Here is a 12,196-nt window from a genome sequence, read left to right on the forward strand (position 1 = left end):
ACAAGAAGACCATATTTTATTGAGCCATTGGGCTGGCTTTGAGGACTTACTTGCTGGCATTTTGTATCAGATGGGAAAAAATGCCTACAGTAGCAGATGGGAAGTGTCAGCCTGGGAGTTTATATATATTTTTAAAATCTCAGCTTGTAATGGATATCCTTGCAGAGGACAGAAACTGGAGCTGACTTGCTATATTAAAAATAAAAAAAAGAATTTTAGACATTACCATGGTTCATATTCACCTAAGTATAAGATTGGTTAATACAGAGAGCGATGCTGTCTTAGTTCTAAATAGAACACGTACATTGGATGTACCACTCATAACTTTTCAAACAAACAAACGAACGAACAAATCCTGACATTGGGAACAACTTCTGATTTATCTGAAAAATCCACCATTTCTACAGAATTTTGCAAAACATGAATCTTACTAACACATAATGCCTTCCTTCTTATCACTGTTTTCACCTTGACTGCAAAGCCAAAGCACACATTTGTACAAGGCCGTCCCTGCACAGAGGTGTCCAGCCAGGTGGAGGAGTGAGGACTGAACCCATGCTCAGAAATCAAGGTCTGGGTGCATCTGCCACTGGGCTGTGTCTGGGGACATGTTTTCCTGAAAGCTCAAATTCTTCTATTGAATGAAAATCACTTTCATAATTTGATTTCTTTTTATGATGCAGGAAAGTTCAAAAAAACTCAAAGAAAAGCAGATACTCTGTGGTGCAGGGAGAAGGAGGGAGGTGGTATGATTATAAGTGACGGGGGGGATCTTCGTATGTCGGGGCTGTTCTATATCTTGATTCTGGTGGTGAATACGCAAATATGTACATGCGATAAAACTGAATGGAACTCACACACACACACACATAACACTCACCTATTAATGACCACCAGTAAAGCAGAGGAAATCTGAATAACATCAATGTTAATGGTCTGGTTGAAATATTGTTCTATAGCTTTTGCAAGATGATATGATTGGAGGCAACTGGGTACAGGGCACATGGTATTTCTATTATTTCTTACAAACACATGTTATTCTACAAATATCTCAAAATAAAAAAAGTTTCATTAAAAAAGCAGATACTCTAGACTTCACAACAGGGTGCCTCTTACAGGATGGTCCTCTTCCTATTTATGGCAAAGCTTCAAGTTTCTCAGCTAGTGAGAAAAGATGAATGGCTTATTCCGTTTTATGAATAGTAACATGACTTGGCCAGGACTGGAGGCAACTGATTCCTGATCACTGTTACAATAATCTCATCACAAAGATTTCCCCCACTGACATTTAAGAGAGAAAAAAAATATGTGTGTGTGTGTTTTAATCAAGCCCCAAGAGATAGGAACTTGAGACTACAAATCTTCAGAAGTGTTTTAATAGTCTGTCAAACTCAGTTGACAAAGCTTGATCAATTATGGAAGCTATTTCCATAATGATAAAATTAATGGTTTAGAAGGAGACAGAGAATTTCTTTGACATCTAAGCACAAAAGTTATCCCAGCGGGTACGCGGATAAATCAAACTCAGCATGCCCTCTGTGAATGAAGAGATCCAATTTCCAGAGTATACGTTAGTTCCAGAAACATCATTAGTGGAGGAGAAAATACAGGGGCAGGTTCCTGGATGTCAGATTAAAAACTGCCCGGATTAAGAAAATGTTAGATAGTAACTAAGTCAGCCATCAAAGGACACACACACCACTGTGGAGACGCTTGGGGCTCTGGTTTTCGTGTTCGTTGTATCTTCAGTTTGCATAGAGGACTTTGGGGAGCAGAAAGAGGCGTCCCCGAAAAGAGAGTGTGTATCATCTTGTCTCCCTTTCTCCAGGCTTCCACAACCCCACACTCAGCCCCTTTTTCCTTTTTTCTTTTTTAAAACTTTTTAAAAGATTTTCTTTACTTAGTTTTAGAGAGAGGGGAAGGGAGGGAGAAAAACAGGGAGAGAAACATCAATTGGCTGCCTCTTGCACGTCCCCAACCAGGCATGTGCCCCAACTGGGAACTGAACCAACGACTTTTTGCTTTGTGGGACGATGCCCAAAACACTGGGCCACAACAGCCAGGGCCTCCTTTTTTTTTCCTGAAGAAATAAAAGTATAGGCACATAAACCATAAAAACCTCTGAGAGAGTATTAATAAACTAGGTTTTAATTTTTACTTTTTCAATTACAGTTACCATGCAATATTACTTTATATGAGTTTTAGGTGTATAGCATGCTGGTTAAACACCTGTGTAATTTATAGAGTGTCCCCCCAATAATTTTAGTCCCCACCTGGCTCCACACCCAGTTACTACAATATTATTGACTACGTTCCCTGTGCTGTACTTACACCCCCGTGACTGATAACAAACAATTCTACTTCTTCCTTCACCTTCTTCACCCAGCCCCCATTCTCCCTCCCACCCAGCAACCATCAGTTTGTTTTCTGTATCTGAGTCCCTAAGAACCCAGTTTTTCAATGCTGCCCGTGTGCCACGATACTTCCCTCTTTTCACTTCCTAATTCTGCCTCTTTTTCTTCCATACCCATTATCTCTTTCAGATTGATTTAGCAATGGATCACCAGTGCAGGAGGAAACATAAGGATGAGCCCTTTTATCCCTTAAAGAGCTTTAAAGTTCAATAAATACATGTAAATATACTTAAATGAGTCTGACACAGAAGAACATATTTTATTTTCCTAAACTATTTCAGAGAGGAATAGACAGCTCCCTTACGTGGAAGATGCTAAGTGCCCTTGTGCTATGTAGTAAAACTAATGGTTTCATTTACTACTGTTAATGCTAGCAATGAACTTGGCCAGGGGATCTGTCCAGATCAACGAAACCCAGAGCCTTTCGTTACAAACCTCATGAGGCAGAGCTGACGCCTGGAAGAAGCCTATGGCAGGTGAGTGTCTTCCCCGTCTGCCATGTTTGAATCATAGAAAACAAATTTTAATCATTGAAGAAAATGCTCCGTTATTATTTGAGAATAGTAGCATTCAATGGGTTGATTTGGGATTATCCAGGGACCCACTGATTGTGGTCAGAAAGATAGTTCAACGAAGCTATTTTGTGAATACATTTCATTCTTTTAGAGCCTTTGGCAGGAACCACTGATGTTTCTAACATGTAAATTTTCATTTCCATAGCAAATGGGGCTTTCTGTAAAAATGAATCCCAGTGTCTATACTGGACCCACTTAATTTTCTACACAGTGTGATAATGGTTCTCTCCCACACCCTTTCTTGTTCCTGTCCTACCTACTCACTGAAACCCTCCCATGGAGTCTCTCAGCTCTTCAGATCTCAGGAAATGGCTAAAGTCCTCAGTGTCACTTCTCAGGTCTGGCATGATCTGTTTCTGCCTTCTTCTGCAGCCATGCTGGCCTGTCACCTTTCTTGACCCCATCGAGGCCCTCCTCCCCACGGGAGGGGCCTTTACCTCCTCAGAGGTGAAGTCTTCCCTGAACTCCCTGACCAGCTCTCCCCCTATGAATGGCACATACAGCACTCCTGCCTCTCTTGGCAGCCGCCATCAAGTGGAAAGTTTCCATCTGTTTGTGAGTTTTAAAAATTAACTCCTGGCTTCTTCACTAGACCACACCTTTCTTGGTGGCAGAGATTGTTTCTTTTCTTTTTGCTTTGCCATCAAATCCCCAGCACCTAACATTGTCCCTAGGACACAGTGAATAGCCAATCAATGTTTGTTGAAGGAATGCATAATGCAGAAATAAGTCATTGAAGGCCAGGTTTGAAAGTGTGCTGGGAGGGTGGGGGAGAGGCTGAGTAGAAGGAAGTATAGCAACAGCAGAGAGAGAGAGAAGGACTATATGTTATATCTACACATTTTACAAAAGCAGGGAAGGTCCATATAATTACATCCCAAACACAAGAGAATTGTTCAGTGTAAACCAAACCCATGTAATGATGCAAGGATGAGTTCATAGTTCATTCATTCAAAAAAATATATTTCTTAAGCATCTACCAGGAACTGTGCTCAGGGCTAGGGACACAGCAGTGGACTCTGAGCTCTTGAGTTTTATATTTGTAAATAAATATTTCATATACAAGCTGGTGCCAGAGCTATGTAGAAAAGATATATCAGGATGAGAAGAAAACCGTATAGACGGTGTTATTTTAAACAGAGTGGCTGACAAAGACCTCTTTGATGGGGCAGAGACCAGAGCGAGGCCTGGAAGGAGCTTTGTGGATTCTGGAGCAAGCAATAATCTTCTAGGCTAAAGGAAGAGCTAGTTAGTTCAAAGGCCCTGAGACAGCAGGAACAGTTAGAGGAACGAAAAGGCTTTCTCCAGTTGTGGGTTTTTCATCTTAATGCTCACCCATTGGCCTCTCCTTTCCAGTGGGTTAAGTGCCCTTGGCCCTGGCCAGGAAAGGTTCTGCTCCTTTAAACCATGGGGAGTCTCTGTATCCCGTGTAAAGGTATCCAGCAGCCAGGAGTTTCAGAGGCCTCACACCTAATTCTGTCTTGGTCCCTTTAACCTCTGTTAAATGCAAGACAATGATGACTATCAATCACTACGTATATCTTTTCTGATGAACGCACACAAACACAGAGAGAGTAGGCCAGTCATTTAAATAGATTAATTTTTTAAAAGTTCCACAGTTATGCATTCAGGTTATGCTTATTTTAATCTATAAAATGAATGACTGTGCATCAGTATAGATGGGTTGTATTTGTGGTGGGCATTCCCTCTTTCCTGGCTGCCCCATCTGTTGGTAAATCTCCCTGGAAGTCTGTGGTGTGAGACTCCCTTTGGCTTAAATTTGCCAGAAAGAATTTCTTTTATTTTTAGCCAAGAATTCTAATCATTGAACTTATGGAAAACAAAGAAAATAAGTAAACAAAGAGTAGTCAGGACTTTAGATAGAACGATTACACCTGATGAAAAATTAAAATAATTAACTGTGGTCTATATTTCAGGGCGATCCTATGAGAAGGGAACTTCGCACTTAGGCACATTCTACTTAGGCACCAAATTATCTTCCTCCCGACAGTAACATATTCTTTCGTTTCTTCTCTAGAAATAGCAGATAGGAAAGTACCATTTCTTAATGTCAACCACCGTGGTGGAAATAGATGGGTTAATACCCGTGCCTCGTCTTCAGTGTCTTCAGATGGAAAGTGCTTCGTTAGGACAGCATATGATCGTTACTGACTGCTCACTAGGGAATGGAGAGGAGACAAATCAATAGTCACTAACTTCCTTGGTCGTAGTGTTTTGTAAGCCTTACAGAGTCTGACCTGAGGTATTTCACTTTTTATATTGGGAGGCATAAGGACCTGAGCACTAAATTGAGACAGGTTAAGAGGAGGCAGTCAGAGGTATTTTTCCTCTGGCTACCACTTAGAGGTTACTGAGGAAGGAGAGGGAAGGAAGGATTAATGACCGCGCTGCAGGGTTGGGCCACTGGAGGGGGGCTAAGCGGTTAAGACCTAACACGCAGCTCCTAGAGAAAACAAAGCAGCTACGCCTGTCTCTTTATGTTCTAGCTCCGAAGAGGCATCTGTTCTGCGGCATTCAGAGGGAGGATAAACTTGACCTCTTGCCTTGTCTTCACAGAGTCCTCTCCTTCAGATGGCCTTCATAAAAGGGGACAACGAAAACCTGGGGGGAAAGCTAGGAAAAATGTCACCAAAGAGAAACCACCGGAGCACCTCTTTTTGCCTCGAACCCAGTGTCCTCTGTTCGGAACCTCCTTGTACTTGGCTGTTTCTGAAAGCAAGGTCTCATAGCCCGGGATCAAAAAACGTACGGATGACGACTTCAAGCAGCTTCTAAGACTAAATGACTGCAGAAATATACTTTATACAAGGAAATTAGTGGGAGGTTTGGTGGGAAAAATAAAATGAGGACCCCCCCCCAAAAAAAAATCGAAGAAAAATCAATTGGGAGGCATGAACAAAAACTTAGCATAAAGTGAGATGCTTCTAACATTAAAGCAAATAACTTCCTGTTGATTCCTCTGTGTTATCTCCCGTGTGTGCAGTCTCTCAGACGAGGAGGGTATGTTTTAGGGTCTTTCTTTTTCATTAGCATCAGTAGTGGGGCTGAATGACCGACACTGGGCCTGCCCCCTCCCTCTGCATATTTAAATTTTGCACAGGAGCACCTTCTCTGTAGGCTCCCGAGATAATGAGCCACGTCCTCCTACTATTATCTGTCCAGGATCCATAGATTGTTAGATGGAAAATGTATTTTAAAGATCATTGGTTTAACCCTGTCCTATGTTAGAGGAGAAGCTAGTCTAAACTAATACAGTTAATTTGCAGGAGCAGACTGGATTTTGATATTTCTACACACAACTTTAATTCTTTCATTAAAGCCACTGACTTTCTCCCATGGAAATCATTTTGAGGTGTGGTGCCGTGTGCCAAAACCACTCAACTGTTTAATACTGTAGGCAATACTGTCCAACACAGCTCTCTACCGTGAGGGAAATGGTCCATGTGAGCACTGTTGATGTGACTAATGAGCACTCGAAATGTGGCTAGTGTGACAGAGAAACTGAGTTCTCTTTCATTTTGTTTTGTGCAAGTACAGAGAGTTGCCTGTGTATCCTTTCCCTAGCTTCTCCTGATAGTAACCACTCACATCACCATGTGACCTTTTTTCAGCTTTGGAACAATATTATTAACTAACCTACAGGCTTGGTGCAGATACCCCAGTGTTTTCACTACTGTCTTTTTTCCCCCCAGGATCCAATCAGGATCCCTTGTTGCATTTACTCATTGTGTCTTTTTCATCTTGAAAAACTGAGTATTCAATTTAATTCAATTTCGATTTTTAAAAAAATTAATTAATTCGTTTGTTTATTTATTTATTTTTAGAGAGAGGGGAAAGGAGAAAGAGAAGGAGAGAAACATCACTGTGTGGTTGCCTCTCACTTGTACTCCCAACTGGGGACCTGATGTGCAACCTAGTCATGTGCCCTGACTGAGAATCGAACCAGCGACACTTGGTTCGCAGGCCGATGCTCAATCCATTAAGCCACAGCAGCCAGGACTCAATTTCAATTTTAATGGCCACATGAGACTAGTGGCTATTGTAGGGGACAGAGCAGCTGTGGAGTGTATGAAACACATTCACATCCACGGCCTTCTTTAATTCTGACAACAACCCGTGAGGAGGCATCATTACTTCTAAGTTACAGAGGAGGAAAGTGAGGCCTCCAGAACCTGTGACTTATTCTTGCCACATCCCTTGTGAGTGGCAAAGTGGTTGAAAGCTTCCAGAGTTTTCTGACCCTCAGCTACGCAGCTGCTTCCTCACGGTGACATGTGTGACTTAAAACTCACAGGAGACTCTGATGTAACATTTATTACTAAGATATGTGGAAAAATCTATATGTCTCAGGACATGTTTTAAAAAGCAAACAGCCCTTTGGAGTGGAAAAGGTCTTGGTGTTCTGGAAGAACAGCTCCTCCCCTCCCTGACCTGTAGATGGATGTTGGATCCCAGACCCCAGTCTTAGGACCTCTTCTGTATTTACACTCTCTCCCTAAGTGAGCTCATCTGGTTCCTTGACGCTAAATAACATTTATAAACGGAGAGGACCCAAATTTATATCTCCAGGCCAAACCTCATCCTGAAACCCCACCTGCTTCTCTGCTATAGTCATGGAAATGTGTAATGGCATCTATAACTGAGGATTCTTGACATTGCACCCTCCCCGATGCCCCCCATCCAGGCTTCTCTAAGCCTTCCCGTCTCTGTAAATGCCGCTACTATTCAGTTACTCAAGCCGAAAACCTAGTTGCTCCTGACTCCTTTCTCTCTCGTTCTCATTTGTAACAACCAAACCAGCTGTGAAGCTTGTTTCTCCATCATATTCCTGTGATCATCTACCTTCTTAGAAGCCCCATCTTTTCTCACCTAAGCTGCTGCCACTGCTCTAGTCAAATCCCTCCTTAGGATCATCTAACGGCTTCCCATTGCCTGCAAGATAAAGCCCAAACACCTTGTGATAGCTTAAAGGGCCCTAGATGATCCCCTATCAACTCTCCTGATCCCATTCTCTGTCTTCTTCATGCACAGCCTTCCAGCCAAACCAGACTTCTGTCCACCTGAAAACTGAAACCCTCCAAATAAGAACTCGTCCACCTCAGGACTTCATTTGCTCTGTCTGGAAGTTCCATCTCCAGATTTTCACAGGGCCAGTTCCGTTTATCAGAGTCTCAGCTTAACTATCACATCTTCATAGAGATCTGCCCTGACCGTCCACTCGCCCACGACCCCATTGCCCCAATTATTTTCGTAGTAGCAGTTACCCACTCTCTGAAATGAGCTTACTTGTTCTTTTTGTTCCTTGGTTGTCCCCAGTCAGAATGTCAGGCCACGAGACCAGAGAAGCTATCTGTCTCAGCCACTGCAACTCCAGAGCCTGTAAACATTTGGTGCATGGTAGAAGCTCCATAAACATCACAGAGTGGGTGAATGACAGAGGCCTCACACACCAGAATTTATGTGCTGGGCCTTCAGAGTAATGAAATCCATTCCTCTTGCCGGGTTAATGATTTTCTGAGTGGCACTCCAGGGTCAGCTCATTACTCGGTCTATCTCTCTGGAAAGATTAATAAAGGGGCCTGCTCCAGCTCCCCGGGCCTTACGATCATGTAGGTAACAGCACGACATACCAGAAGTCAAAGTCATTGCATTAGATAGGCTGTGCTAGGCAAGGCAAGGCTGCAGTAACAAATACCCTCAACACCGCAATGGTGTAACACAACAAAGATATTTACTTACACAAAGTGCAGTGCATTCTGGGTCCCTCTCCTGGCACCTCTTCTCCGTGTGGCAATCCAGCAGTCTCGATTGCTTTGTTATGCTGATGTCATCACAATAAATAGCTTCCCAGCCACACAGCAGAAGAGAGAGCTGGCAGTTCACACACCAGCTTCTAAATGCTTTGACCCAGAAGTGACAAACACTTTCGGATCAGAGCCCACTAGCCAGAACTGCCCATAAGACTGAGTAATTGCAAGGGGATTGCAATATGGGGGAGACATGACTATTTGGTGAGTGGAAACTATCTCTGCAACAGTCCATCCTTGAATACATAAAACAACGAATGATCTCAATTCCCATGTAGTCATTGCACCCAGTTCTAGGTCCAGCATCTCCAGGGGATGTGCTATATGTAGTGTCTGTGTCAGGTCAGGATGAAGGTCATCGTGGTCCAGAGACCTGTGAACTAAAATGACAGGTTATCTACCCTCCTCCCTCCACACCCAATATTCGATAAAGATACAGTGACAGGACAACCACAAAATACATTCCCTGTTGGAAAAGATAATACTGAGACACACCACAGTCTCTGGTCAATAACAGTGTCTGGGATTCTCTACAGTATTCGGTCCCACCTCTGGAAGTTTCTTCCTTTTCATTATTTTCATTGGTCAAGCATGAGGTGAGTGTTGGAGAACATGCCCTTCTAGAGAGGCGCATGAGATTCTCAGTTATTTCCTGCTTGCCAAGAATTAAGTCCCAAATATTCTCTTTCAAACTCACAAGGGCTTTCTCACCTATCTGCTTCCAGTCAATCCTCTGAGCCAGCAACCACACCCACAGTTCTTTCAGAGAAAGGATCTAATCTTTATTTCCTTGCTTCCTTACTTCCAAGGTGCTCCATGTTTCCACTTCGTGGCGCCATCTGCTTTGGTGGGAAAGCTACTTCCATAGCATTTTGCCCTGAGTCTTTATCCAGTTTTATCAATTGCCCCGCAATTAGACTTACTTTTTCCCGTCTGAGTTGCTTTGGGTCTTTGTTGCTCAATGTGTTTTCAGTACTTTCAGGAATCAAGAAATGTTCCCTTGACCAACTTGATCAGATCTCAAATTCCTGGAATGTATTTCCTTTGTTTTTCTGCTTGAAAGCCAGCCATTTCTTTTAGGAGCTCATCTCTTTCTTTTAACACCTTATCACACGTAGGCCACAGCGACCTCTTCCCCTGGAGCCCACGTTATTATTGTCTTTTATGTTATCGTAGGCAATTGGCTGCATAACTCAGAGTGCCGTTTTCCCAAAGTTTGACATTAGCGTCCTCACTATCCATGGCTTGGCCACTGAGGCCAGGCCACAGATCTCAATTCTGAGTTCCTTTGTTATAGCAGTACCCTCAACTGGGTGATCTCCAAGATCCCTTTGAACTGCAATGTTTTATGAGTCCAAGATGATATATGCTGGTTGCTCCTACAGTAAAATCCTGCTGCCGGAACACTAGCGTTGAAAGCGTATGTATTGCACCCATAAAGAAATCCATATACAGAGTAAATACTGGAACTAGCTTATAAATATTGAGCAGAAGGGGAACAAAGAGGCAGAAGCATGATCTTCCATGGCAAGCCTTCCATAGTGGAATGGTACCATCCCAGCTCAGTCTCAGGAGAACAAGAGACAGAGAGCAATGGAAAAAGCAGTCCAGCAGGAGAAAGGAGGGAGGAACGGAGTGCCAGAGGATGTTGTTGAGAGAGATAATTCCTGCAGTCAAAGAGGGTGTGGTGGGCAGAGGCAGGGACTCTGGCAGCAGCTCAGGCAAGGAGTTGATGGCAAGTTTTAGCAAATGACTCAAAAAAGCAAGGTTAGCAGGTAAAGCTCAGGGGTTTAGGGAGAACTGGTAATGCGAGGCTACCATGCCTGTCTTTAGGGGTATTTGAACTTGTATTAATCCTGGGCTTTGTAGGAGCCATAGCCCAGTTAAGGGATGGAACTCACATAGGAACTGGTGGTGCAAGGAGAACAGCAAGGCCCAGGGGCTATCTGACCTTGGGCGGAGTTCCTTGAGCCCTCTGAATGTCACTCTTCATCTGTAAAATAGAGATAATAAAAATACTCTGGTTGTGGGGAGGAAAAAAATAATGTACGCCAGTAGTAAGTGGTAAGTAAGTGCTCAACAAATGTCAGCTCTGGTAATGATGCTGCTGATGCTGCTATGCCCCAGAAGAGGATGTAATAGAGGCTCCCAGCCTCTCTGTATGTTGTAAGTATTATACTTGGAAACTTCTAACAACCCAGTACCCAGGGGGCATCTCACACCCCTTAAGTCTGAATTGCTGGGAGCAGAATCAGGATATTAGCACTCTAACATCTCCCCAGTTGATTCCAATGTGCAGTCAATGTAGAAAACCACTGATCAAAGGTAACAGTTCTAGAGAACAGGAGTAACTTATTAGAATCAAATGCCTCTAAAAGCACTGTATGTCAATCAGGCAAAATTATAAGAGATTGCATTCTAATGTAATGAAGGATGGTCCACAGGCCTAGTGGGTATGGAACCATCCATGCCTATAATTGTTCAACAATTATTTACTCATCCCTTTATTTACTTCCCTCTGGCAAGCTATCATTAGAAGGCGATTTGCCCCTGGTGTGAGATCTGTGGGGACTAGACTAAGGCACCTACAGTGGGGGTGGGTAAGAGGAGTGGAGACCAGTGATGTTTTGCAATGAACCGGTAAAACTTAGTTCATACCAATTAGATGGGCAAGGTAAGCGAGAGGAAATCTGGAATGACTCTTGCGTTCCTGGCGTGGGCTTCTGGGTGGACATGGTTCTTGGCACAATTAACCCAGGTACGGCTTTCAGGATGAGCAACACACTAGAAGTGAGGGAAAGAAGATGATGAGGTCTTTTGGTGAAGCGGTGCTCAGGGTATTCCCAAGTGTCCCCAGCAACAGAACACATGGGTGCAAGAGAGAGGTCCAAGCCAGAGATGCAGATATGGGGTTATCAGTGTATGTGGTTCATCTCTTGGGAAGAGAGAGTAACAGATTAAGACAACAGTGTAACTAATACAGAGCCCTCAAATATGCCTGCTTTATAATTATGAGGATTGGGGTGAGAAGAATATTTTTCCGAAGAGGGCTGAGAAGAAGCAACAGACTAACAGAAGGCAACATCAAGAAGGATATGAATAGCAAGCAGAAAATTACCCCCAAAATTAAAAACCATGCAGAAGTCAATAGGATGCCCATGAAAGTGATCACTAAATACAGCAATCTATTTGCAGGCCAATGGTGGTTACAGAAGCTATTTCAGGGCACCAGAGTGTAGAGGGTGGACTTACAGGTAGGGGAACACATTAAACGTTTGTTGAATTGAAATGCACTGGGTGACTGCCATCGTGGCCTAGGCCTGAGCCTTAAGGCAGGGGTAGAAGATGCTAAAAAGGAAATGAGGTCTTTTGGGGGGCT

Source organism: Furipterus horrens, unplaced genomic scaffold (genome assembly GCF_987537825.1).
Source record: "Furipterus horrens unplaced genomic scaffold, mFurHor1.1.pri manual_scaffold_9, whole genome shotgun sequence".
Lineage (NCBI taxonomy): Eukaryota > Metazoa > Chordata > Mammalia > Chiroptera > Furipteridae > Furipterus > Furipterus horrens.